Here is a 27,595-nt window from a genome sequence, read left to right as displayed (position 1 = left end):
CTGAAGGTACACTCAATTCCACTATCTATGCCTTTGATAAACATGTTGAAGAGTATTGGTCCCAAGAGGGACCCTGGAGGATACTGCTCATGACCAGCTTCTACCTGTACATAGATTCATTGACTACAACCTTCTGGCTGTAACCATCCAGCTTCTACCATTGTTCATCAGTTTGATTCCTTGCATACTTTTATTTCGTATACTACATAACCAAGTTCCTTGCTAACTTCCATGGACCCTCAAAACAAAAGTCAAAAAACAAGGCATATAGAATTTGAAGTGTTCCATCACTCACTTTTTCAAAGGTTCACAAACACCTCTGCTGCCTTGTGTACAGACTTACATGTCATAGAGCAGCAGGAACGTGTGCCTGTACCCTCATGAAAGTATGGTGGCTAAATATCATTCATGGAATGGTGGATAGCTCAAGCTCTGCAAGGAGCTTACCCAGAAGAGGAAAGCTGAAGTACCTTGTGTATGCCTTTAGGAGACTTGGCATTAGTTGATCTGAACTGTCAGACACTCTTGCAGTATAGGATTCAGTCTAGAATCTGCAGCTGGAATAAAAGAAAGTAGATGCTTCCTTCTACTTAATGTTTTGCCAGATAAAGACTATTCCTTGCTGTTAAGACTTTGGAGGAATTAATATCTTGTCCACAGTAGATACACGTTCATCAACAACAACACAGTTTAATCTAGTTTAAACTACTGAAATTAATTAAGGTAGGATTCTGAGCACAGAATCTAGTTCATAGGTTGCCCTATACTATTTTTATACTGTGACCTATTTTCCTTAGGATAGGAAGGCTTAATAAAGATCATGGTAAATAAATGTGTCTTACTTGTATACTTCATGTACTAGTCCATTCATTAAACAATCATGTGTTATGTACATGCTTATATATGTCTGTATATATTTGTGTAAATGAATACATACTGCAAAAATCAACAGAAAAATTGTCTAATAACACTTAATTTAGTAAAAAAAAGTTCATTCATCTATAGCTTGAGCCTTCAGAAAATGTTTGGAAATCTCCTTTTGCATTCAGATTCCAGGCTACCTTAACATAGGCAGCTGATATCTAACAATCTTTTCTTTCTATTTTATGCATAAGGGGAGAGGGTTTCAGGTAACTTAGAGCATGTATATTCTTATGAAGACATTCACCTACAGGTCACAATTCCTTCTAAAGGTGTCTTGAACAGAGCATTAAAAGTAAAATCTGAATCCATATGGAAAGGATTATCCGCAAAAAGTTTCAGTTCTTTATATGTAAGTAAAACAAATATTAACAATATTTTTAAAAACTGATTCTTTAAAAATCAAAAAGCTGTTTGCTGAACTACTATGAACAAAGGGAAATAACATTAAATGCAAAAACGCTTCAACCTTCAACATAATTTGCATAACCAAGATGCTTGATTTTGGCTTCAGTTGTTCTGAAAAACGTAGATTGCCTTCGCACTTTGTGATACGTTACAGAAAAAGAGTGGGCACATTCCAACTCTATTTTAAACAAGATCTATGAATAATCCCTGGATTCATCCATCTATATCAGACCTAAATCTTGCTATTTCTCCCAGAATAGTCCAGGATGCATCATCAAGGTCTCTACAACTGTATTTCACTAACTGCTTCAATCTGGATGCAGTTTTCCCCACTCAAGTCCTTCCCTGTGAGCATCTATTTCCAATCAAGCTACCATTTCCAAAAGCAAAAACACACGCACACTTTAGTCACTACTTATCCTATCTTCTCCCTATCTGATTTTGCCTCTGGCCTGTTTCTGTATTGCTTGTACCTTTCCACAGCAGGCCCTTGCTGATTGTATCAGACATACTTTTCTCCAGAAAAAAAAAAAACAAAAACCTTAGTACATAAGTCTTATTGATATGCATGCACTCATTTTGCTCATCACTATTCATTCAGTTTCTTAATGAGATTGAAACCTCTTTCAGATTGGTAGAATTGTATTTGACTGGGTTGCATTTAGAAGAAAAAAGTTCAATCCAGATGCTATTCTACATAGTACATGCATTGCTTCTTCTGTTTCCAGTTTATTCTTCCATTAGCATAGATAACAGACAAGAAATATTTACAATATCCTCAGTAGACTTCAAAAATATTTCAAGACTCCTTTTGCCTCGATGAAGTGCTCTTAAAGCCTTAATGTAATTTTCAGAGTTTAAAGAACACCATTTTAAAGTCTTCTACACAAAAATGTTAAAATATATTTTAACTCTGCAGATCTTGAGCATGTGTAGAAAGTGAATAAGTATTTTGTCTCTGTTCAATCACACTAAACCACATTTGCTAGAAAAGTCAAGTTCTTTAGACTTTGGTTGGAACTTGTTATCTTCTTTGTATCTGGCAACAAAGAAGCTTTTATGTAGTACACAGGTCTCTTCACATACTTTGCTTTGACGTTCTACCTACTTTAACACTGTTAAATAAGACTGAAAATGAGAATATTTAATCTTATATTGAAGCAAAACAACTGCTTAGTCTGTAATCAACATATGCTTTGAGGCTTTGTTTATTTTCAGGGAAAAGGAAAAAAAAAAAAAAAAAAAAAAGAGACTTGTATTCCCTTTGGGATTATCCCTTACCATTCTTAGTTTTGTTCCACAAATAAAATTAAAACAAAAGAGCTGTAATACTTCACAAAACCATACTTCTGCTGTGCATTACTAGGTTGTTAACAGCCTATCAACGAGGTATTGAAAGGGAAATCATTTTTTCTTTAAGCTCCCTTTAAAATATTATCTCTGAACCTTCCTTTGTGTTCATTTCTTTTCAAATGTTCCTTTATGGGTTTTTGCCATAGTTGTTGCTCATGATAACAGCATGAAATGAATTAGCACAGTAGTGTAAAATCTGTTAGCTTTTCCAGATTATTTACAACATTGTAGCATGGAGGAACAAATGGAGCTTCATATCAGTTAGAGGCAATAAGAACAAAGTAAACAAATGGAAATAAGATTGTGAAATAACTGCAAGCAACTGCCGGGCTGCTGGAGAAATGCTATTGCTCCTGAAATCAACGGTATTTTTGCCAGTCTTGCCATAGGCTGTAGCATCTCACTATTGCCCATCTCTACATCCTTCAAAGAACTCCCCAGCAAAAAACCACAATCAATCCTAACACTCCCCCAAACCAACTCTTGATATTGTCCTCACATTGTTATCAAAGGAGTAACTTAGCAGTACTGACCTTGTTCAACAAAGTGATAAGAGGGGATAAAATAAAGCAGTCAACACAGTAGACTCATTCTCTTCCTCTGTGATCACAGAAATGAAATTGGCTCCCGTAGAGATTAGCTCAAAGTACTCAGTCCAGTTTTCCCTCTTTAATCCCTGGAAAAAAAAAAAAAAAAAAGAGAGAGAGAGAGAGAGAGAGAGAGAGAGAGAGAGAAGCAGTAGAGACTCATCCTTCCCTGTGCAAGCTATCTCCCCGCTCCCAAGAATTTGTAGTATCAATAGAGAATATTTAAAGGATAACTGCACAGTGGATATCCAATGGTAGGAGCAAAGAAAAAAGACTACATTCTAACTCTCCATATAGCCGAGCTATTATTAGTTCAACAGTAATACAAAAAACAAAGGCACATCCCTCTAGAAATGTACAGCACAGGTCAAAACACAAAATACTCAAAACACAAAAAGAGGACAGTTCTAGATTATCCAAATACTCTTACAAGAATGAATCACAGAATCACCCGGGTTGGAAGGGACCTCAAGGATCATGTAGTTCCAACCCCCCTGCCTAGCAGGGCCACCAAACATACACATTCAGATCAGGTTGCCCAGGACCCCGTCCAACCTGGCCTTGAACACGTCCAAGGACGGGGCATCCACAACCTCCCTGGGCAGTCCGTTCCAGGGCCTAACCACTCTCCTTGTAAAGAATGCTTATAACATGGCTATTCTGACAAACATTCATTCCACCTCTTTTCCCCCACTCTTTTTTTTATTACAACTGTTCTCACTGCTTGCAAGTAGAGAATTTCAAATGGAGTTAAATTTTCAGTAATACATCAAACAATCTAACACATTCAAAAGTGATGGGGCTCATAGTAAATTACATGTTGCAGTGCCTCATCAGCTGAAGCTATTACTCCATTTCTTCAAGCCATTTAAAAAGAGCCAAGAGTCTGATGCTATTTACATCATGTATATAAATAACATGCATCTCATATTTATATAAGATGTGCGAGATAAGAGAACGTTTCTGCAAGTGTTCATTTGAATTTTAACTTGAATTAACATCAGCACTGATTACACAATGGAGAGAGTGATTGTAACCAATTCTTCTTGATTTCTTTCCTCTTAGGATTTCAATGAGTCTGTGCAAAAAAGATCTTTCTCAGAAGCAGGGGCCTGTGATCACAAACACAATATTTACAAAGAATGATATTTCAAGAATCATTTCAGGAGAGCTCCTGAAGAGGCAGTGTTCTGAAGACAAAGTCATTGGATTGTGAGAAATGAATAGGGAAATAAAGCAAAAAAAAATTATCATATATTATAATCATAATCACATAATATAATCATATATTACTAAAGTTGCTGTAATTTAAAATGCACGTGTACATGTCAACATTGTAAAAAAGTTCAAGTCTTGTTCAACAGATTTCTGAAATATTCAGTCTCAACCATTCAATGCCTTTTAATCCCATAGAAAACAAGATATACAAGGGCATATGTTCATTTTATGGGCATTAGTACAACTGCTAAGGGTAAGTATTTCTGCAAGGAACTTCAGTTAATTACATCCATACATAGCAGTAAATTATATAGCACAGCAGGCTTAGTACAGGATCATGCTTTACACAGCAAGTGAAAAAGATTTCCAAAATTCTATACGAGAGAAAATATGACCCACTCACAGAAGTTTTAAAGCACCTTATACTCAATAAATCATATCTGGCTCGTACTATTTTACGTGGTGTAGGACATGGTCTCTCACAGGATGACCTTACTTCCTAAATTCTTTACCAGAGACCACAAGGGCAATAAGGCAGCACATCAAAAGGAGAATATAAGTGTGGATTTACTATGTGAGGTCTCTGGAAGAAGTAGAAGAGAAAAAGCAATACAGAGCAATGCTCATTCATTCAGAAAGTGAGAATAACACAATCTAACTGATAGTAGATGAGGAGTATGGACAGAATTCTAAACACTAATTTTTACTTATTTGTTATTCAGTTCATAAAGAAAATTATAGTTCCTTGAAACAATTAGTACATATGAACAACATGCATATTGAAGAAAATTATACCCCACACTAAGAAATTGAATTATGAAGAAGTCATTTAAAATTTATCATGTCATTCACCACAGCTATTTAAAGTTATGTTCTGCAATGCCATATCATGCCACATTAAAATTGTCTACCAGAAATACCACACAGAATGTCTCCCTGAAATCCTAACTGGAAAAAAAAAGTTTGCCTACTTCTGTGCATTTGCTACACTTTTGTTTTCTCACTGGTATGGAAGCTATAAACAAAGTTCTGTCTTCTGACATGCTTTTTAGTAATAAAGTCAGTTAACATTAGGAAGGACTCATGACTAAAACACAATGGCTGAAGTATAAAAACACTGAAATTTGTAGGGATCCTCAAAGGTCTTCAATGCATCCCAACAAGCTGGTGACATCACAAGCATTGTAAAATCTACCACAAAATGAATGAATGAAGTATCTTTCTCATTCATGTTAAGCAGTTAGAAATCTGAACTCTGAGACCCAACAAGAAAAGCCAGTAATTCAACTGTGGCCAATATTTTTTAATTGAAATTTGCATTGAATTGAGCCTCATTTTTCAGAAACAGAAAGCACTGCTGGCTCATAATGAAAAAAACAAACAGCAGGCAAATAAAACAGTTTTTGCAAACACTGTCCTTAGATAGCTTTTCTGCAGAAAAACAGCACACCATTAAAACAGAGTGAGGAAAAGCTGTCTGTAGTCCTGTAGCTAAATCACCAAGATGATCTTTCAGCTAATGTATGTCAAAAGCAGATTCATATAGTGGCTTTTTACAGTTTACATGCCTAATGCAATCTTGGAGATGGCTTTGTAGTTTTTATACATGACATTTGCTCAAATAGGACTGAGTCTCCAGCACTAGGGATCTGAATGTAAGGTTGCAATGTGACATGCCCTGGAGCCATTAAAAATTCAGCTCTGGATCTCCAAGGAGAAATAGGGGAGAAGAAGGGAAAAAAGAAAAAAAAAAAATAATCACAACTTAACTAACATTAACTTTGCATATGAACTGTCCCCCTTGTGCATGAAGGGGGAAGAAACTTCAATCATGCCAAGAAAAGATAAGGAAGCAAGACAAATGTACTCAATACACTCAGGCCAAACAAGTGGTGATTCCAAGTAAAGGAACAGATTCTGAAGGCTCTTTGCAGATGAAAATTGGCAATGGGCACCAAGCCATTCTTGTAATGAGTCAGCACTGAATTCAGTAACACAGCCAACATTTTGCCACTCTTGAGCAATAAGCTTTGTTTGGGGAATGTCAGCTCAATTTATTATAAATAGACTAAATTTGATTTTCCACTACATTGACAAATTATATGCAAGCACTCTTAAGAAAACTTCCTCTGTTGCTCATGTGCATGTGTTCATATTTCTTATATTTGCAATTAAAAGAGTGATCAGAACTGTTTGATTATGAGTAAGTGAACTCATAAAAAACCCAGTGTTCTGTACTGAATACTCCAGATACATATGAGCATTTGATTTTCATTGTTAGGAATTAGATCCAGATGTTTAAAATAATATACCCTAATACTTAAAATGCAACTTATGAAAAAGCATATCTTATTAAGAAAAAACATTTAAATATTTAAAATACCCCACCCCTAGGCAAAATATATGAGATAAGCTAAAATGCACAGCAGTCAATAGATTATTTACACATCTTCTAACACACTATCAGAGCTATAAATAAATTAAATGTATTTAATAGCCAGGGTACCACCAGAAGAAAAAGTGATTTCTTTAAAGTTTTATTTAATAGGAAAGGAACACACTGGCATTCCTTACAGACACTGAATTTTTATTGAGTACACTCACTGGTATCATGACTACACACCAGATTATAAGTACATTTTCTACTTGTTATCAGGCTAGCAGCTTTCCTCCTCTACTAATCCAGAACTTTAGCAGTATAAAATTTAAAGAGTACTTGGCTTACATGAAAATCTACCAAATCTTGAGTGTCTTTCCACTGTAACAGTGTTTCTCATTTGAACTTGCCTGCATAATTGCTACCTTCCAATTGAACCAAATTTAATTAGTAAGATCAGAAATATACTCTTCAAAATAATCCTGTCAAGCTAAGTAACAGACAATGATTTTCTTGTCATGAGCCTCTCCAGGTTACCTGAAAGAGCTCCAGCTACATGAGGCCCCTATGCTCCAGCTGACCTCTGTGGCTGTATCTTCTCTCTGTCCCTTGGGGCTACAGTAAAGCAATGCTGTTGCATGGAGAGCCTTGGCCAGAATTTAAAGAACAGCATTTTAGGGACAGAGAAACAGCTACACAAATGATCTATCACCCTGCCTCATCTACGGGTGCAGGGAGAGACATAGCTGGAGGTAAATGAATTCAATTACTGTGCAAGGGGAGGGTGCTCTTTTTGTTCTTTCGTCCTTTCTTTTTTAATGTAGTCTTCTGGAGAAGTTTGTCAACAGGGAAAAGTCCTCAAGATTGAAATGCGGGAATGCAACTCACTGTTACCATGGGTGAAGGAGTCTAAATTATGTTTAAAAGCCAAACGGCTTTATGGATGACTGCTACCTTGAAGCGGGATACAGAGGTCTCCATTTTGTAGAGAACAGAAATTATGGAACGATGGTAACATACAGAAGTATTAGCAAGAAGTGCTTTTTGCTCAAAAGAAGAGACCTTCAAACACAATCTCAAAGGCAGTTAAAAACAGCGACATTACTGTCACCATGAAATGCAATTACTGTGTTCTACAGTATCACTGAAGATTTTCACCTTAAATTAAGCCAACGTTCATTTTTGAATAATTATGATATTACACTACAGCAAAATAAAGGCTGTTTAAGTCCAAAACAGAGATCCTGAGACTACAGAAGTAAAACCACCTGGCTGCTTCTGTTTCTCTTTTTAATAGGAAACTCTTTAATGATAATTTTTTCTTGCCTTGCTGTTGTCCTAATATGACAGCAAGTCTATAGCAGTGAGCAAATTTGGAAAATTTGAAGTAATTTTCTGTGAAAGCACAGCTAGTCAATGGAATTAAAGAAACTCCTTAATATTATTGGCAGATTTGCACTTCTGATTTAAAATACTAATTAAAATGTGCATTGAACATAGTTTTAAACAGGAACTTTTAGAGTCATACTGTGTATGTTTTTAAGTCAATAAAAAAAAAATATTGAGCAAAAAGTACTTAGTTCTTATAACTGTTATCCCACTGGCTTATAGTTATAAAAAAAACTATTTCCTTCTTACCTTCTATTTTCATCTGTCAATAATTAGACTTTATAAATAGCTACTAAAGGGTGTAGAGCCTCTTTTAGCAGTTCATGGAAGACCAGTGGTAGTATTTTTTTTTTTATTTTAGTAACATCAAAATAAATGCTTTAATATAATTAGAAATATAAGTAACACTGTCTCTTCATTGGTAATTTATAAATATTTTTTTCCCTTTAGAAGATAGATTTAAAATATGAATGTTACATAAAACACTTGAAATAAAAAGGGCATCTCCAAAATGGTGCAGGCTCTTAGTCTCCAAAATCCTGGACATGCAGAGTCTGGTGTGATTCTGTATTACGAGTCAGGTGAATCTCATTTGGATATGGTTCACTTGAGTGCTGTGCACGATGCCACATGCATAGTAAGCATGCTCACTATTTCAGTGCAGGTATGGCAGATGCCTTCTGGATGTACAGAAGTGCTGATAGTGAAGTATATGGAAACATGTTTGGTTATCAAAGACAGCAGTGCAAGTAACAGGGTTTGGATATCTTTATAAGCTGCATGGTCGGGGTCTATTGCCTATAAAGTATATGGAGTTACGTACAGATATTAAGTGTTTCGATCAGAAGTATACAGTTTAGATTTAGTTTATAATTAGATATATTCTGCAGTAAAAGCATTTTTATAGACTATGAAGAATCACAAGAATACTGAAAGAGTAGCTTGAGTGATAAAGTAATATTCAACCCAATTCCTAGAATTAACGTTACAAGCTTCTCTAACACTTTTATTCTTCAGTTTTAAGAACACACTGAATTCGTGTATCAAAAATCAACTCAACTGCCAGTACAATCACCTCAGGGAATTGCCTCCATCATTGCAACACAATATATTTGCCTAGGCATATCACACTAACTAGCTATCTCACTACATTTAGCAGAAGAGACTGCCAAATTAGTGTTTAATTCAGTGCAGATACAGATCTGGGCAGCCTATTAAAATTTTCATTTTGACTTATGGTCTGATTTAAAGCGACAATTCAAATCTGCTCTTGTATAACCATAAAATAATGGGATATTAATAATACAGTTCATGCATCTCATGCCAAGCTAAATTTTCAGCATCTTAGCAAGATGCAATGAAGTATTAATACACACACACACAGTAAAATTATGAGATTAGAGAAAGGTAACTAAAGCATGCAAGTTTTAAACTGTCATCTTCCTTTGTAAATTGGTGAACTCTGTTACAGAAAAATGCAATAGAATACTCATTTTTACACCTCACTCACCCGTATTAAACAAGAATATGTAAATTAGTATATTCATATTTGTATATTTCATACACAGAGTCAAGTACTGTACCCTTCCAATTCTTGAGAGCAGAAGCTGAAATGAAGGCAAGAGGGTTAGAAAGATTTGTCTTTTTTTTTTTTGACCATGGTACAAGATTTGAAATCCAGAGCTCCCATGTAGAAATCTGAAACCTTGATAAACCTTCTCATACAGTTAAGTGGAAGACAAAATACTGAATTTCTCAAAAACTAGAAAGACATAAGAGAGAAAATGTGGCTGGAAACCACACTACAAATCAGGCTACTTCTATCAACATACAAGCAATTTTGAATGCAAGCAACTCAAACAACACTTAAAACCCAAATCCAAGTCTTGATTAGAAACTGAAACTAGAAATGTTAATTGTGGTTAAAAAAAAAAAAAAAGTCAATATATTCTAACAAGTTTATTTGGCAATATGAGAACTTTTCCTATTATACCAACAGAGATGTGTAAAAACATTCCCAATGCTGGGCTACCATTGGAGAATATTAGACACAAGGGCATGCATGAGAACAGCCAGTCCTTAGGGTGTGATCAAGTGGGACTAGCAACTAGCACTCTTCAAATTTCCCTCCTGCTTGAATCTGCCATGGACCCAGATGCCTTAAAATCTACCTTCTACAGCAGTTTTTCAGTAGGAAATTCTAACCACTAATGAAGTCCTGCATCACCTGACAGAAGTTTTTGCTCTATCCTCCGAGAAGTGTCCAGACAACGCCTCCCATTTCTGAACCTGCACTTCATTTGAAATTTAATGGGTAACTTGGACAATCTTCCACTTATGAAGAAGTACTAATCTTCATGCTCGGTTTCAGCTGGGAGCCTTAGAGAGAGAGAGTTTTCATAGAGACCAAGATTTGCTTCATGTTATATATAATACAGAGATACTTATTTTAAGAATATAGCATATAGTGAATATACCTATGACTACAGGCTGCGTTTTTTATTAACATAGTAAATGATTAATCAAAAATGAATCTTTAAGGTCTACACAAATAAGACTGCAATATTCTTATTGTACAAGGCAAGCTCTTTTTAATATTGCAGGAACACACTGAGACAACAGGAAGTGTCAAGAAAGACCTTCTTACAATGCCAAGGTTTGGATACAGAAAGTTTTTCACCACTCTGAATGAAAATCACTTAATAAATCACCAAAACTCTCAGAAAGTTATATTTCAAAGCTGTCCTGTGTAAAGCATCCAGTCAAGGCAGCATATAAATAGTTTTTGTGTTCTTGAATCTGCACTAGTAAGGTTAGAAGAATTTACTTACTGCATTCTAAAATGTTTCAGTACTTATGTTTGTTAGGAATGCTCTCTCTTCTCTAAACTTCTCACTCTTTCATGTCACAGAAATTTCGTATTTGAATTTAAAACACTAAATTATTTCAAACCTAATAGGGCTTTGGAAATGTATTCTTAGAACTAAAAATAACAATTCTTACAAGAAATAGAAAAAAAATGCAGCATAAATGTCATCTTACAACCCCCTTATATTTTATCCCGAGTGCCCTTAGAAAATTTTTTATTTTTATAAAACATTTATTAGGGCTGGGTGAAATTGTTAGCACAACATAAAATATTAAAACAAGGATAGAAATCCCAAAGCAATATAAACAGGCTGCATATACCATGCTTAAGTTTAAGATATATGTAGTGAATAACATATCATAAAAGATTTTATATTTGTTGCCTTTCTTAAAGCAGGCTTTTCATGCTTGTATGTAAGTTATTTGTTATAGAAATCTGGACAGAGTACTAATAGTGAGTCAAAATCTTGCAAATACTGGAGGAAAGAACTGTAGAAAAATAAGTCAAGACCTCTATATAACAAGAAACCCTGACTCATCAGTACTGGTGTAAACATCTCCTATACAAGTCCTTTCGACACACACCAGTCAATTATGGAAAGCTATTTCCTAATTTACATCCACCACACTTCAGTGATATCACTTTGCAAGTACTACCTACTGCCAAACAAGCTTCATGGAGGGGCTATCTTGTATTTTACAGACAAGCAAACCAAGCACTGGAGATATAACCATATAAACTACAAAAACAAACAAACAAAGAACAAATCAAGAAATAAATTGGATGCTAAAGTAAGAACAGGATACAAGTATCTTCTTTTTCCTGATCCTTTGACTTGCAGTGCACAATAGAGATAAAACCACGGGAGACTACATTGCTCCATGGGTGCACAGATGAGTAGACAGCTTAAAAACAATATGAAAGCTTTCACCCAAAATGTATACTGAAACCTTCTAAGCTGTGACTTCAGAAAATCCCTGGTGATTTTCTTCTATTACCAGAGATTTTTTTTTTTTGGAATCCAGCTGGCCCACGATAAAAAGTGCACAGTGTCTATACAAGAGAGTGAGGTTTCCTACTTCCCACTCAGAAAAAGGAGATCCTACTTAAACTTCAAGAAGTGTTTCCAAAATGAACAAGGATTTAACCCAGGAATACTTTCCACATTGTTGCCTGTGTCACCTCCACAGAGCACCTAAAGCCATCTCTTATGCCTTGACATACACCATCTCTCTCATGACGTCTACCTTCTGGTTGCCAGGGACTTCCACAGATGCATTCGACTGTCTCTAAGGAATGGTACTTCATCCTAAATTTCACCTCCAAACATTCTTTTTTTCAGCTCTCTTATTCAAGTCTGATCCTCATTTTCAACCCCTTTCGAAAATGGAAGAGCAATATGCCGTGAAGATTTCTTTCATCTACAATTTGCTCACTTATTTATGTGCTTATCTTGCGGCACAGACACAGCAAATACAAGCCTGCCATTCAACTGGAGGTTTGGTTAATGAGGAACATTGATTCAGTACAGAAACACATCACTGTTATTTAAGTGGATAGATATAAATACATAGAAATATTTCCTTCTGAGAAAATTTGAATTGTAATAAAGAAGCAATGCCATTTTTCAAGAATCCACTTCCAGAGATAGGAGATTCCTGAAAGATTACTTTTCTCCTATTTCTGAAATATATTACTCTACATATCATACTCTACAGTAATGCAGTCTTGATATCTTCTTGACACATCTGGATATCATAGAACCATAGAATTGATTGAGCTAGAAGAGACACTTAAAGGTCATCTAGTCCATCTCTACTGCAATAAACAGGGTCATCTACTGCCAGAGCAGGTTGCTCAGAGCCCTGTCCAGCCTGAACCTCCAGGCTGGATGCCTCCAGGCATGGTTCTTCCACCAATTCTCCATGCAACATTTTCCTCTGCCCTACTACCCTTACTGTAAAAACCCTTCTTCTTTAAGTCCAATCAATCTAGGATAGAGAATAATTACAAACCCTTTTCCCCTGTGCTATCGCAATAGACTCTGCTATAAAAATATGTATTTCCCCTTCTTTCTTATAACTCCCTTTAGATACTGAAAGGCTGCACACAGGTATCCCCAGAGCCTTCTCTTCTCCAGGCTGAACAGCTCCAGTTCTTTCTGTTTGTCCTTCTAGGAGAGGAGCTCCACACCTGGCATAATTTCTGTGGCTTTCTGGACATGTTCTAACAGGTTAACATTTCTCCCATACTGAAAATTCCACATTTGGATGCAGTGCTCCAGGAGAGGCCTTACCAGTGCAGAGTAGGGGGGCAGGATCACCTCCCTTGACCTGCTGGCCACACTTCCTTCAATGCAGCTCAAGATATGGTTGAATTTCTGGGCTGCAAGGGCAAATTGCTGGCTCATGCCCAGCTTGCCATCCACCAGTATCTCCAAGTCCTTTTTGGCAGGGCTGTGCCCTACATTCTCCAGCTTGTACTAATACCATTCCAGGCTCTCTGAAAAATGTTATTTCCCACAAAATTGTTCAGGGAGATCCTGACTATTAAGCTTTTTGGTTTTATTTTGTTTACTTTGCAGACACAAAAGACAAGGATAATTCCACTAATACGGTAGATGATATTCTCGTAGAAATAACACTGTATATAGAGAAAGTGAAATCCACATAGGTTAAGGAAGGGGAGAAGTCAAAAGATACTATGTAGCCTATCTAGAGGAAGTGCCAGTGGCAGCTTCCAGTTGTGAAACACCTGGCTGCCAGCAATGGAAAGTCTAAAAGACATCTTGAAATAGTGTCTCTGCACAAGGTCAAGCTCATGTTCAAGTGCCTGAAAGACAGATAAAACAAATCTCCAGGGGCCTCCCACACAACTGGAATAGTAACAGTAGTGGTGCTGGTGCCAAGACTCTGAAATCCTAAATTCTATCCCTGTCTTCTCACAGGCTGCTTAGAGAAGCTATTAAAGTCTTCTCAGATACTTTACTTTCTAGGGCAGTTACATGAACAAATTAAAGTGAGGTGTTTAGAAACTTAAATGAGGAACAAGAAATGCAAAGGCTTATAAAATCACAACAATATGTCAGCCCAGGAGAGAAACTGCTCAGAGAAGTTTCATTTGTTTATTAACTAACATGAAAGTCCTGAAAAGACAGTAATCTATGGATACTCCATCCTGCAAACTGCTCTTCTGCTCTTCCATATACAACACTGAACTCTGTTAAAGCTTCAACATCAAAATACAAAGCATAGCTTATAATAATAAACTACCTGCACAAAGAGCACACCCAGCTAAGACTCATATCAGCTTGCAGGAAATTTAGTGACCTACCCTACAGACTGCATTCCTCCCCCCTGTGACTTATCCTGTCCTCTTCCATGGAGACATTCACAAAATAACAATTTGAGGACATTGGTAGCAGACAGAACCTGGATGGGAATGATGAAAATTTAGTCCAGAACATTTGAACTGCAGGTCTATACAAACCCTATCTGATGCACTACACATTTCAAGAGATACAATTCTGCTAAGGGTTTCAGAGAACATAAGAAGTACCTGTGCATGTCCTTCAGCTTTCCTGGTGGGAAATGCAGATATACAAAATCTTCAGGATTATGATATTACATTTCAGTGCTGGGTAAGATTTTGTTTGCTTGAATACTATTTCTGTTTTCACTACATGGAAACTAGTCCTTCTTTTTAAGGTGGATCTGTAACACCATGTTTAAGTGTACACAGGGACCAACTGTCACAAGCATGCTCACACTGCGTGCCACTGTATAGCACTGAAGCCTATCTTAGGCTGCAACTGTCCTTTATGTACCTATCTCAGCATTCATTTATTCGTTAGCTACAGCAGCAGAGCAGTGAGACTACTGACATCACCCTGTCACAACCAGTCAAGTTGTCTTTGACACCATAGGGCTTAGGTAGTAAATATGTATGTGTGGCTAGAGACCTTTAGATTCAGTAAACCCTGATGAAAAAATTACTTTGCATCCACATGAGAAAACTAGCAACAAGACTGGAAGAATTTCAAGACTAATATTTAGAAAATACTCAAAGCCCTGTGAGGAGATGACAACCAAATCAATAATAAGATTAGAGAATAGCAACGGAGATGACATTGCAATTTGCCAGTCAAATGGCAGGATAAAACCCATCAGCCCAAACAAAATAAAACCAGCAAGAAAACACTCAAACTGCTGAAAGATCTGTGCACAAAGGAGGCATAGAAAATCCATTGGGAAGGCATTGTACCATACTCATTGAATAGTGATACAGACAATAAGGCCAATAAAATATAACCATGCTTAAGAAACTGATAAACTATTTCCAATGGAAAAGTTATTAAATTATCTAGAAGTAGTCAGACTCCTAGCAGGAAGACAAGAACAGCTCAGCCTACAGCTAGAAAGTGTAATTTACAGCTGAGATGGAGCAGCAAAAACAAGAGAATGATATTGCTGAAGCTCCAGGGAAGCCCACAAAAGCATTGTTCAGTCTGAAGAACAGAGAGAAAGAAAATATTCATAGCATGTTACTAAAAATTTGTACAGCCTTAGCTGAAATCACTTACAGAAAGTCACAGAAAGAAACCAGAAAGTTATAGCAGAAACATTTATTAAAAAAAAGGTTTTCACATTGATGAATGTCATTCAGAATAACTCAGAAAATCATTATGCATTAAATGCACTGCCATATACTCCCTTGGCTCCTTTTGAAAGTAAGTTTGTTATCCACTGGATTAATAACTATTCCAAAAGTTAGGATACTCCATGTCATAGCCATGTAGCCATGTGATCTTCCCCAAAGTCATATATATATATATATATATATATATATATCAAAGTCATATATATATCTAATACACCATATATATATATATATATATATATCAAAGAGCCTTGAATAAAAGGGGAGAGAGAACCTAGGGAGCTGTTGAATTCCTCACTTTAGCAAAAGTTTTGCAGTTTCCAAGAGTGGGATTGGCCATGACACAGCTTAGTCATTCTCTACGAAATATTCACTTAGAACCACACAACTCACCCCATGTTTAAATAGGGTTTTTCCTCAAAGCTCTAATGAGACCAGCACCCAAGAGTAGCGAGTATTAACTTGTCAAGACACTTCTTTGCCTAAAGTCTAAGAAAGAAGTTATGTTTTGCAATAAGGAATATTCCCCAAGAACATGGAGCACTTGCAGGTCTGGCTTGACTCCTAAAGACCACGTCTTCTGTGCCACTGAAATTGGTGGCAGCACTACAACTATCATTTCTTTGGCACCTGCTGCTTCTGCAAATACATGTAAGATTTCAAATTTTAGAAGTTTGCTTAGGACACTGTGCAGGCTGTTTAAAAAACAAAACAAAACAAAAAAAAAAAAACCTTAATGTAATGCAAAAAAAGTTATTGAAAGGAAAATGGCATTTATTACGCTAGGTTTCAAGCAATACACCTTCAGGCTACCTGAATAGGACTGTATAAACTTGAGCCAGTTCTTTTTCTATGTGTTCCTCATTGCTGATAATGATCAAAAACCTCTGTTCTATAGGAGAAAAAAGGAGGCACTTTTGAGGAGTAGCTTTCCTGTATGAGATAGTTCTTCAGTTCCCTCAAGCTTCCAGAAATATTCCAGCAGTAGCTTTTCACTAAATCTTGCCAACTGAAGGAAGCCGGTCTGTAGTATTGCCCATCTAATTCCCCTTAACATTTGGTGTGCAACAAGTGTTGAAACAGTCATGTTAGTTCAGTGGTTGTACCCACTGTGAAGAAGCATGTATGGTGTATTCAACACCATATTTCTTATTATCAGTATTAAATTTGCCATCACCATTTCCAGACAAGTCTTTTTGATGTCATATAGTGAAAGTTAATTTAAGTCTTGAACTCCTTTCGACAAAGAAAACAGGACTTCTGGTAATCCCATGTCTCTCAGGCAATCAAAAGAGCCACATTCCTGAAGCTACTTAATTGCATAGGCAACTACATCATGGACTGTACCAGTCCCTGAGACAGTTTGATAAAATTGCTTACACTCAAAACACCATGACTCTTCAGGGACCTGAATATTTATCTGTTGTGGTCAAAACATTAGACAAAAACATTACTTCCCCACCTCAGTCTCTGTAGGATCTAATTGTTTAACATAACTCACAGCATGCCCCCTACATAAAAACCACCTGCAGTCCAACACTAAGCACAACAGTTAGGGAAACTTCATTAAAATCATAATTACTTCAGAACTCTATTCACTAGAGTCTTCACCCAGAAATCAACAGATCTAAAAATCAAAACTTCTCAGTCCGGCTTTAAATTATACAAAGTGCTTTCTTTTGGGACAGGAAGTATTTGAACACTTATCTTTTTTAGTTAATGATATTAAGAGGAATGCCTAAAAATGGTCAGATGAACTGTACGCTAGAAGTGTCTCTTCTCACCCATTAATTTACAGGGGAGACTCTAGACAACTAAACAGTTACAATTCCAGATAACCATTAACATCCCAGATACTTGAATTGTAGTGTGGTGACCAGTCAGCCTCAGTAGTTTTAACAGTAGCATTTATACTTTCTCTTGCATAATTTCTGGCAGCACCTATGATCTTGTAGGTGGTACAGCTACACAGATGAGGTCTAGGTAACACTGTATCATTTGCTGGAGACCCACACCAGCCTAAATTGGAGAGCATGTAGTGGATTTTGTAAATGCCCTCCCCCAACTTTCCTCCTGTTCCATCCTTGCAAAGGAAAAGATTACACTAAACTCATCCCATAAAATCTTTTGAGATCTTATGACAAAACTCTTTACATAAGTGCAAAGCAGCAATGCCATTATGATCCTTTCAAGCATAAGGTACAACTGCTTCAGAAAAAGTTCCTCATCTTTTAATACATCTTTATATCTGTCCCCAGTTGTAAATTCTTCTCTCCAACTGTCTTCAGTTTGTAGCCAACTGACCTTTCTGAGGTGTCATTTTAAGCTCATTGTCAGTGAGCTGAAGAAAGTAAATGAGACACTTAAAAAGAAAGAAGAAAGTGCAGAGAAGGAGAAAACTGAGCTGCAGAAGACTATCATTTTCTGCCCTGTTAGTATTTGCATCCAAGAACATTTTTCATGTTTGGACTTCTTCCCTGCATGTTGTCACTTTACTGGCTCTTTTTGCAAGTGTTCGGGAATAAGAGATAGGCTAAAGATTTGAAATTTCTGCTGAGTAAAAGGCAAATCTATGTTTGTACCAAGAGCAAGGATATCACCCTATGCTGGTGCTAGCTCAGGAGAAACTTGCAGGGTCAACGACAGTGTTTCAGCAAAGAGTACTGAAAGAGAGCTTATTTCTCAAGTCAGAAAATTAAGACTGGCCACCATAAAGACATCAGCCTTGTAAAGTCATTTCACAAGTTGGTTCTCCGGTTATGTTATCATATGATGTGCTGTTGTCAATATATTCCTACCTACTTAAATAGATCTTCTCATTTTGGAGAAAGGTTGAAAAAAAAAAAAAAAAAACAAAAAAACACACACACACACAAAAAACAAACAAACAAGTATCCAAGTGAGTTGTCCTTTCAAACAAGAATTTTAACTGGCATTATAAGCACTTCTACATTCTCACGTGAGAGAAGCAGCACATTTAGCAAGGAATAAAATCCCAGCATACTGATTATAACATAGGCTTAAGTTGCCTGCATCAGATTGAATTATTCCAGGCTGCAGATTTTCACTATTATACACTGTTCTCCTGACACACAGCAGTTCTAGCTCAGACAGGAGCTGTAACATTACCCTAAGTTAGACCCTAAGAAGCCACTGCACAACAGGGATATCTCTGAAGTAGATGTCAAGCCTGATGCAGTAAAGACATCAGATTTCCAGTTTATTTTCCTAAATAAACTCACTATGTTCAATTAGTAAAACAAAATAATTGTAATCAATTAAAAAACAAATGCAAAAATAAAAAGAAAGAAGCTAACATTATGAGTCCTTAAACAAAAACTGCACTCATTTTTGCCTGGTTTGTTCTTTAAATTTGACAGATGTCAACTCAAGTCCTTTCCAGCCTGACCTGTCATAAACTGGGCTCATTTTCCTTTTCTTAGCCTCCAACAGATTCCTTTCTAATCAGTGTATATGAGGAACAGAACAAGAGCCTCTCCTGCACATTTCATATTTGCTGTGAAATCCAAGGCACAGATAGATCCATTCTCCTGAAAGCATCTAAAGATGTTTGGCTGCTCAGCTACCATGATGTGAGAGTTTTCATGTCCTGTCTGCTCAAAGACAAGGCACAAAAAGGACATTCTCAGATGTGGACTGTTGTCTGTAAACCAATTGCATGACAGGTGAAAGACGACTTAAGTATAGTAGTAAGGGGAGCCATTTTGCTTTATAAACAGCTACATGCAAATGAATAAAAGGTGCATCAACATTCCATCTTTCAAATGCTGCCAGAATCACAACCATCAAAGCTCATGACAAACAGCAACTCCACTAAAAAAAAGTTTGTTCCATTTCCCATTTCTCCAAACTGTACCCTGCTGCAGTGCCTAATTGGTGTATAGGGAAAGATTTCTATGAATTCTGTTAATCTTTATGCAAAAGTGATAACATACCTCTTTCCAAGAGAGCAGTATATTAAATGTTCCATGAAAGAACCATTTTGAATCACAGACCATTGTGGAGTTTACAAGCTGGCATATCTTTCAGCAGCAAAACCATAGAGGATTCTGCTGTTCTATACAGCCCAGAAGCCTTCATTTAGTGAAAATACTTGCTTAACTGTCCAGAAAGTGGTCTTTACGTTGTAGACCTCAAGCTAGTTCATCCAGTCTTGTGGAAAGATATGTTTGCTCACACTGATAAAAGCCATGAGGCTTTCAGCTCTCAAGAGCATCATACCCCCTTCTTGCATTGCTACGTGGTGGTATCCTCTACCTCAGTTGCCACCAATGACTGTTTTAAATGTCATTCATCCTTCATCAGTAAAAGCAACAGAAACTGTATCTTCAGTTTCTATTCTGTTCTGTTACAGAACAGCTGCAACACTTTAGTTCCTGGAACTTGCCTTTGAATGTGCTGCATTCTTCATTTCATGTGGATTCTCAAGTGACAAATCAAGGAGGAGGGAAAGCAGCCAAGATAACACAATGAGAAAGTAAGTATACACCAAGAAAGACTTCCAGAGACAGTCTTGTTTACAAGTGGCCTCAGATACAGCAATTACTTACAGATGAGTTTTCTGGAAAGCGACATCTTCTGGCGAACATTTTTGAACTGAGATTTAGGTTAGATGTTATGAGTAAAAGATCTCTTCCTAAGTTGGTGAGGAACCAGAACATCCTGCCCAAAGAAGTTGCAGATGCCCCATCCCTGGAGGCACCGAAAGCTGGGTTGGATAGGATCCTGGACAGCCTGATCTAGTGGCTGGCAACTCTACATATGGTAGCAGGGTTGAAACTGGATGATTTTTAGAGTCCCCTTCAACCCAAGCCATTCTATTTTTCTGGCAGAAACAATATTTTCAGAGCAGAGTTCCAGAAACGCAGCCCATGAATCACTGCTGCATGGTCCAAAATGGAACTTTTGAAAGTAGCTACTTCTGAGAGACATAGAACTACACCAATTAAAAGGTCAGCGTCCACAACACTAGAATGAAAACTCACATCTGAGTGCTCCAGGAAGTAACGCCTCCAGCCAAAGTCAACAGTGACACATGGAAGAGTCATCCCAGAACTGTCTGGACAGTGCCTTAGCCATACATCCAGATCCCATATACTCTTCCAGCTACACCCATTACTAAGCTTGGCAATGAGAATCTGTTTCAAGATCCAATTCCAGGAGTACTTATGTCACCATTTAAAGAGCGAGTTTCTGTTTCTGAGAGGACTCAGAAAGAAAAGCAATAACACTGCTGTTCAGACAAGAAACTGGACTGCAGAACTTTATTCCCCCCCTAAATAAACTATTATTTGCTCCTGCCTGGTAAAAATTTGGAATTCCTGCCTCAGGTGGTATATAGGATCTATAAACCTCTCAGTGCAGATCATGTTTCTTTTCTAGTAAGGAAGAACAATTTACTAGCAGTGGAGTTGGACTCTGCTATCAAGTGCTGGCACATACACTTTTTAATGTGTAAAAATTACTCCCTTGCTCCCTTTGTGCCAATGTTTATTACTGAAATGCCTTCACATACAGAGCCTTTCATTTGTTAAGTCTCCCAAAATATTGTTAGCAGTCTCACTTGGGATGCCTTCCCCATTTTGCCAGAACTGTCTACCTAGACTGGAAACATGAGATACAAAAGAAAAAATATTTGAATGATAAGGTATTTAAGAGATATCACTGTCTGAAAAAAATCAGACACATTTTCACCCTTAACAAATTATATATATTGTTTAAAAATGACTTATCCTCCATATATCTAATCAAGTTTAATTGCATGAAGTTTGTCCTCAAGCACAGGGAATCCAACTGCCACTGCACTGAACCAACGTAAGGACTCCTCAGCCAGCCAGTTTGTTATGGTTTCCTTACCCTAGTAAATATTTGATTCACATATCCCCCCCCATTCATTTCTGCTAACAGCAATACAATTGATTATTTCAGCCTTGGCGTCCTTAAAATCTTCACAGGAGCAGAAACCCTTTAAACCTATAACTGAGTTCCTGAACTCTGCCAGAGACAGCAGCTCAGCCTTATCGCATGTTATTTTTCTGAAAGTGGTCCAAGTCATATCTTGAACTCAGATCAGCCATCTTTGTTTTTTGTAGCGATAAGGAAAATTAAACCTGGAACAGATCCAGTTTTTATTACATGAAGTGCAATATACACAACACAAGCAGAGATAATGTGTGGCACTATATATATAGTCAACACAATGTGGTATTGAATTACATAAATTGGAGAGAAATCAAGAAAGCAATTAAGAAAGAAAAAACAAGAGGAGGAAAGAAAGAAACCTATGTTTTAAATACCAGTGCTGTGCTTTCTCTTACAATGCTTTCCAATAATAATGCAGCAAGAAAGCCTGACCAAAAAAAATTAAGCCATCAGAAGTTTATTACAGAAAAGGAAAGAAGAGTATGATTTCTATACTTCTAGTTTTATGTATTTCATAAGAGTTCTGCTTTCTGAACTCTATATCCTCCTTTGCTCCAGCATGCCAATGTATACCTGAGCGTGCAGTCTGAACTTACTGCTGTCAGGCTATATTACCCTATTACACATACACTGTATTAGATGTGACATCTTGTCTCTGCAAGTTAAAGATATCACTGCATATTGTTCCCCATAATTACACTGCTGTTTGATATCAGTACAGAAGAAAATGAAAGCCACACGCTGCAGAATTATTTGTGACGTTTCCATAATTATGTAGATATGTACACTACACAGAGAAACAATTTGTGTTAATACAGCCTGAAAACAAATATTCTCTCAAGAATGAAGAACATGAATATGCTTGTGAGATGCTTATAGGCTATCCAAAAAACAATGACTTAAATGAAAGATCTACTGGTAAGAGGGAGACAAAGAGACATACAATTTACAACTGCAGACATTTCTTTTATACAGTCATATAAAAGTTAAACTAAATATAACATCTCCTTTTTTTCTGTGAACTTTGAAAGAACAAAGCCATAACAAAATCCAAATTTACTAATATTATTTGCTGCAACTGAACACTACAGATATTCTATAATAGCTGCATAACAGTAAATATGCTGTACCTCATCAGCAAATAATGAAATAAAATTTTTATTTTTCCTCTAAAATTATACATATATAAGGGAACAAAAGAAAAACATGGACAAAAATAATCTCTTAAGTTCCTTCTTCACATGCAAATCAAGATAAAGAAAGCAGGATATAACTCCCTTGGGAAAGAAATCTGCAGGAAAAAGGTAATAAAATAATCATATTAAACATGTAATTATGTGCATTACAGCCCAACTACTTTTAAAATGCATTTCAGACTCAAGCAATTCCCAGTTTCATTGGGTTCCACAGTATCTTATTTGTCTGTTGCCACATAATTAGTTACTACAGCATCACACAATACAAAGCCATCTTCAGTGATCACCAGTAACTCAGCTCTGTACAACTCAAGTCAGTGTAATGCTCTTTAATGATTTCCATAAGAAAAGAACTAATTTTCAGAGAGACAAACGACAGCAGCCAGGCTCATAGCATGCAATTCTGCTTCGTACAATGCATCTTCTTGGGAAAAAAAAAGAGCCATTTGCAAGGTACTGCCCTGCTTCTTGCAAGCAAGGTGGCAGAGCTTACCCAAGAGCTAGAGATGGCTGTCTCACAATGAGATTTTACATTCTCTAAAATCAATAGCAATTCAGCTGCAAAAGTACAATCCAGTTATGCACTATCATCTCCCATTATTACTATTACATCTAATGTTTGCTGGCTTTCTGTTTGACATCTTGCTAAAAGAATAATCAAGGGAGCTACAGCTGGCAGAAAAAAAAAAAAAAATGGGTCCATCTGGCATTGCTCTGCTTGTGAAATAGGACAAACAAAGATTGCTAAATCCCAGAACTTGCTTTTCTTCACACTGAACTTCATTATTTTTCTTTCCCAGCAATCCAGGAAAAAGATAAATAAGGAATCCATTTTAAATTCACGAGGGGAGATACTTCAGACATCTTTTCACATTCTGGCACTGGTATGGTTTTATTACTTAGCATCATTCCTAAGTAGTCATTACAAATAAATGATGTAAAAATTATGATGTAATTATGACAGCACAAGTTGGATTATGGCAGACACTAGCACCTACCTAAGCATTATGAACTGTTTTTAATATTAAAAATAAAATAAACTAAGACCTTTTATTTGGGAATATGAACTGCAAACATTTTTTTTAAATTGCATTAAAAAAAATTCTTCTGACTGCCCTGCAGCCTTCACAATTGTACTGTTCCCCATTGTATGGACATGAATGTAGAACATAAAAGAAATATGACTAGCTAAAAGGTAGGAAAGCAGTTCTGAAGATTTTCAGAATCTACAGTAAGTTTTGTTTATTTTATGAATTAAATTGCTCAAGGAAGACCCACAGGGTGAAACAACCAGTACAAATGATTTTTAAGTACAAGGAATGCCTTGCAGGGAGGATGTTGAATGACAGCTGTAGTTTCAAAAGTGACTAGATACAGCGATAGGAGATATGACTGTCCCACACATCAATCCTGCCCTGCATTAGCACAAAGCCACTACCATTCATCTGCAGGGCACTTCACAGCACGTACACTCCAAATGCAGGAGTCTGACAATCATAATAGGAACTCACTATATACATATATATATTATATAATAATATATATTATTATATATTGTTATATATTATTATATATTATTATATAATATATATTATAAATATATATTTATAATATACATAATAATATAAATATATATAATATATAATATATTATATAATAATATAATATTATATTATAAATAACTATATACATATATATATATATATATGATAATGATTTTTATTTGGAAGGTAATGTGGGTTTTATTTATCTAGCAAATGTAAATACTGCTACAGGTGATGCCTGGAACTAATTTTCCCACCACAGCATCCAATCAACTTCCTCTGGTGGAATGGAACATATGTTTTTTTGTTAGAAACTGGAAAATAAATCCCAACTAGACTATAGTTTGTGTGTGTAAACACCCACGTTCATTTGATTTTGATTCATCCCTGGATATGACCATACTAGATACAGTCACCAATAATCACAAGCACAGAACCCCAACCTCAGTTAAGAGTCATGTTTAAGAAACCTCAAGGTTTTGTTAAACTCAGTATAACATCCAGCAATCAAGTAATGCACAAAAACCTGTTTAATTCCATACAGGTAAGGCTAGGATCTCTCCACACAAGAGAAAGAGGAAGTCCCTTTGCTGCCTAGTTCATGCAGTGTGCCTTCCTTATAGCATTCTCTCAAGTTCTCACTTTGCCAGAACCAAATGTCTTAAACTCACCAAAAATGAAGAGACACAAAACCCCAAAACACCACGGAAAAATTCTCTTATGCAATAGAAACAGGGAATATTAATGGAGTGTGCTTCACAGTCAACTTTGCAACAACTCAACCTTAAGACTCTCTGTTATTTGCATTTGTTTGAAACTATCACTTAGAATGAAAAGCATCATTACAAAAACTACAGATTCTTCTGAAGTAGCAGGCACTCTAATAGATATTCCACTTACAAATACTAAACTTAGTATATTCATTTTTCTCTCTCTTTATTTGTTTTAATAACATCATGAGCAGTTTTTGGCAGTAGATTTTGCTGAACTAGTGGCAAACTATTATGTAAGGACTGGCAACACCAGATATAGTTACCTTAAGCCATTTTCAGATCACCCCAAAAATTTAGCAGTCACAGTACAGTAAAAAAAAGAAGGAATTGTTTACCTCTTTTTGAGAATTTAGCTCACCAAGTGCTCCAAAGGAGGTAATCTCCAAGCACAAACACTGCCCTTGTGGCTGCCAGCCCTTAAATGAGGTTTGAAGAAGGTGGAACCAGCGTCCACCCTTTCAGGTTGCACAGGTGAATTGCTTCCATCTGTGCTCCTTGGGCTGGCTATGCCCTTTCACCAGGTGCTCAATCACCAATTCAGGCTGTGACCTAAGAGTTCCCAAATCCCTGTATCACTTGTTAACTTTTCCAGTCAAAACAAACTAGTGATGCTAACTACTGTTGCCAGCAGTTAGAGGCAAAGTAGAAAAAACAACAATTCAAAGTAAATAATTAACTTAGGCGTTTTATTTACTTTGTATTTTTGAATTATCTGCATACATATCTAAATTTTCACATGCTCGTTTCATAATTATTAAAATTATTTCATTAAACAGTTGTTAACATGAAACTAGTTTATCCATTAGGAAAAATTCCCTTCTTCCACTCAGTAAGGACTTTCATGAAATCTAGCCCACTGTGAAATCAATGACAAAGCTCTCACCAACTTTGTGATGTTGAGATTCATTATTTCATACTTTGTCTATTCCTTGCTTATCCATAATTAACTCCTACTGAAATTTGCCTTGCATAAGACCTACTTAATTTACTGTGCTCTTCAACTAATGTTAATAGCCTAACACGCTCAACCTGCAAAATATACAGACACACAATTTTAAACACTTTCAGCAAAATTCTTAACACCAAAGATTAATATTTGTCTTTCTAGAAGCTTATTATCTTCTCTCCAGGGTATTCCCATTAGTAAAATCCTAAGTACTTGAATGCTTACGTGATAAATGTGAAGAATCACTATACAGGTTTGTAGTGAGATTCTGCTGACCAGCCCAAGAAGAGATTACATAGATATCTATCTAAAGCTGCTAAAGCTCTGCTGATTCATTACAGCAAGCGGTAATAACTACACATGAGAGATGAAAGGATTATATCTGGTCTTTAGGGAATGGCTAATGGAGATATGGAGATCTATAATGGAGGAGACCTGCAAGAGAATCTTTGAAACAGCCAAGCTCAAGGAAGTAGGAATTAGGTTAAAAATATATATATCTGTTTAATCCCAGAGATGAAAGGGAATTCTAGATTTACTATGGGTGTGTTTTTGCTCATTTAACACTAATTTTTTGATTACAGGTTAGGAATCAGATCTAATTTAGGCATTTCTGTGAAGCCAGTGGACAGAAACAGAAGTCTTCAGAATACAATTTACTTTATCACAACAAGAAAAAAAAAACAGGAGGGGACAGGTGATAGAAATAAATAAGTAAACCCAGAAGCCATGAGGAAGTAATAAGAGGAAGTAGGTCTGCTTTCTAATGGAAACTGAGACAGTAGTGGCTGGTGATCCCCAGAGGGGCCAGCAGGGTCTAACCCATCACCCTCAGCTTCCCAAAGGCACGCCCTGAGGTGGTGGACAAGCAAGAGTCCAGATCATAATGCGACTCCATGGAGGTGAGGAGGTCCAAGATAAAACAGTCTAAGATAAAGCCAGGAAGTATGTCTACAGACTGGGGTTTGGATCAAGTTTGTCCATAGCCAAGCAAAGAACTGGCTGTGACTATTCTACAGGCCAGCACTTCTCCAAGGTAGACCAGAGCAAGGGGCTAAAGATGCAAGGACTGACCTTCATACTTCTGAGCAGTAGACAGGGTGTTCCAAATGAGTTCCAAAGTTCCATATGAGGTTGGTCAGGGTCATTAAGTCATAAAAACACACTTAGGGACCTGACACGAGTTCAATCTTCCTCAGATATGCAAAGACAGCAAGGCACCTAAGTGCAGTTTGCACAAGTAGGTTAGGTACATATCTCCTACAATTTCAATATATCCTTTAAGCAAACCCATTGTTGAAAATTTTCTCAACATTTAGAAGTAGATTATACTTGTTTGTTTCACTGTATTAAGCTTTTTGATGGAACTGTTCCACATTTCTCCTTCCATTTCTGGCTACTCATTTTTCCTA

The 27,595-nt window shown here is 36.6% G+C and overlaps 1 long non-coding RNA gene across 1 annotated transcript; it reads right to left on the bottom strand.

Annotated features, from left to right (window-relative positions):
• Window positions 1-541: 541 nt before the first annotated feature.
• On the bottom strand, window positions 542-25,618 carry LOC122189221. Its single transcript, XR_006181751.1, has 3 exons — window positions 25,573-25,618; window positions 3,216-3,358; window positions 542-557 (listed from the first exon to the last, which is right to left on the bottom strand). It is a non-coding gene; the product is annotated as an uncharacterized LOC122189221 (long non-coding RNA).
• Window positions 25,619-27,595: the final 1,977 nt, after the last annotated feature.

Source organism: Lagopus leucura, unplaced genomic scaffold (assembly GCF_019238085.1).
Source record: "Lagopus leucura isolate 7727_CA_CO unplaced genomic scaffold, USGS_WTPT01 Super-Scaffold_100157, whole genome shotgun sequence".
In the NCBI taxonomy this organism is placed as follows: Eukaryota; Metazoa; Chordata; class Aves; order Galliformes; family Phasianidae; genus Lagopus; species Lagopus leucura.
This window is presented reverse-complemented; position numbering and strand designations above follow the sequence as displayed.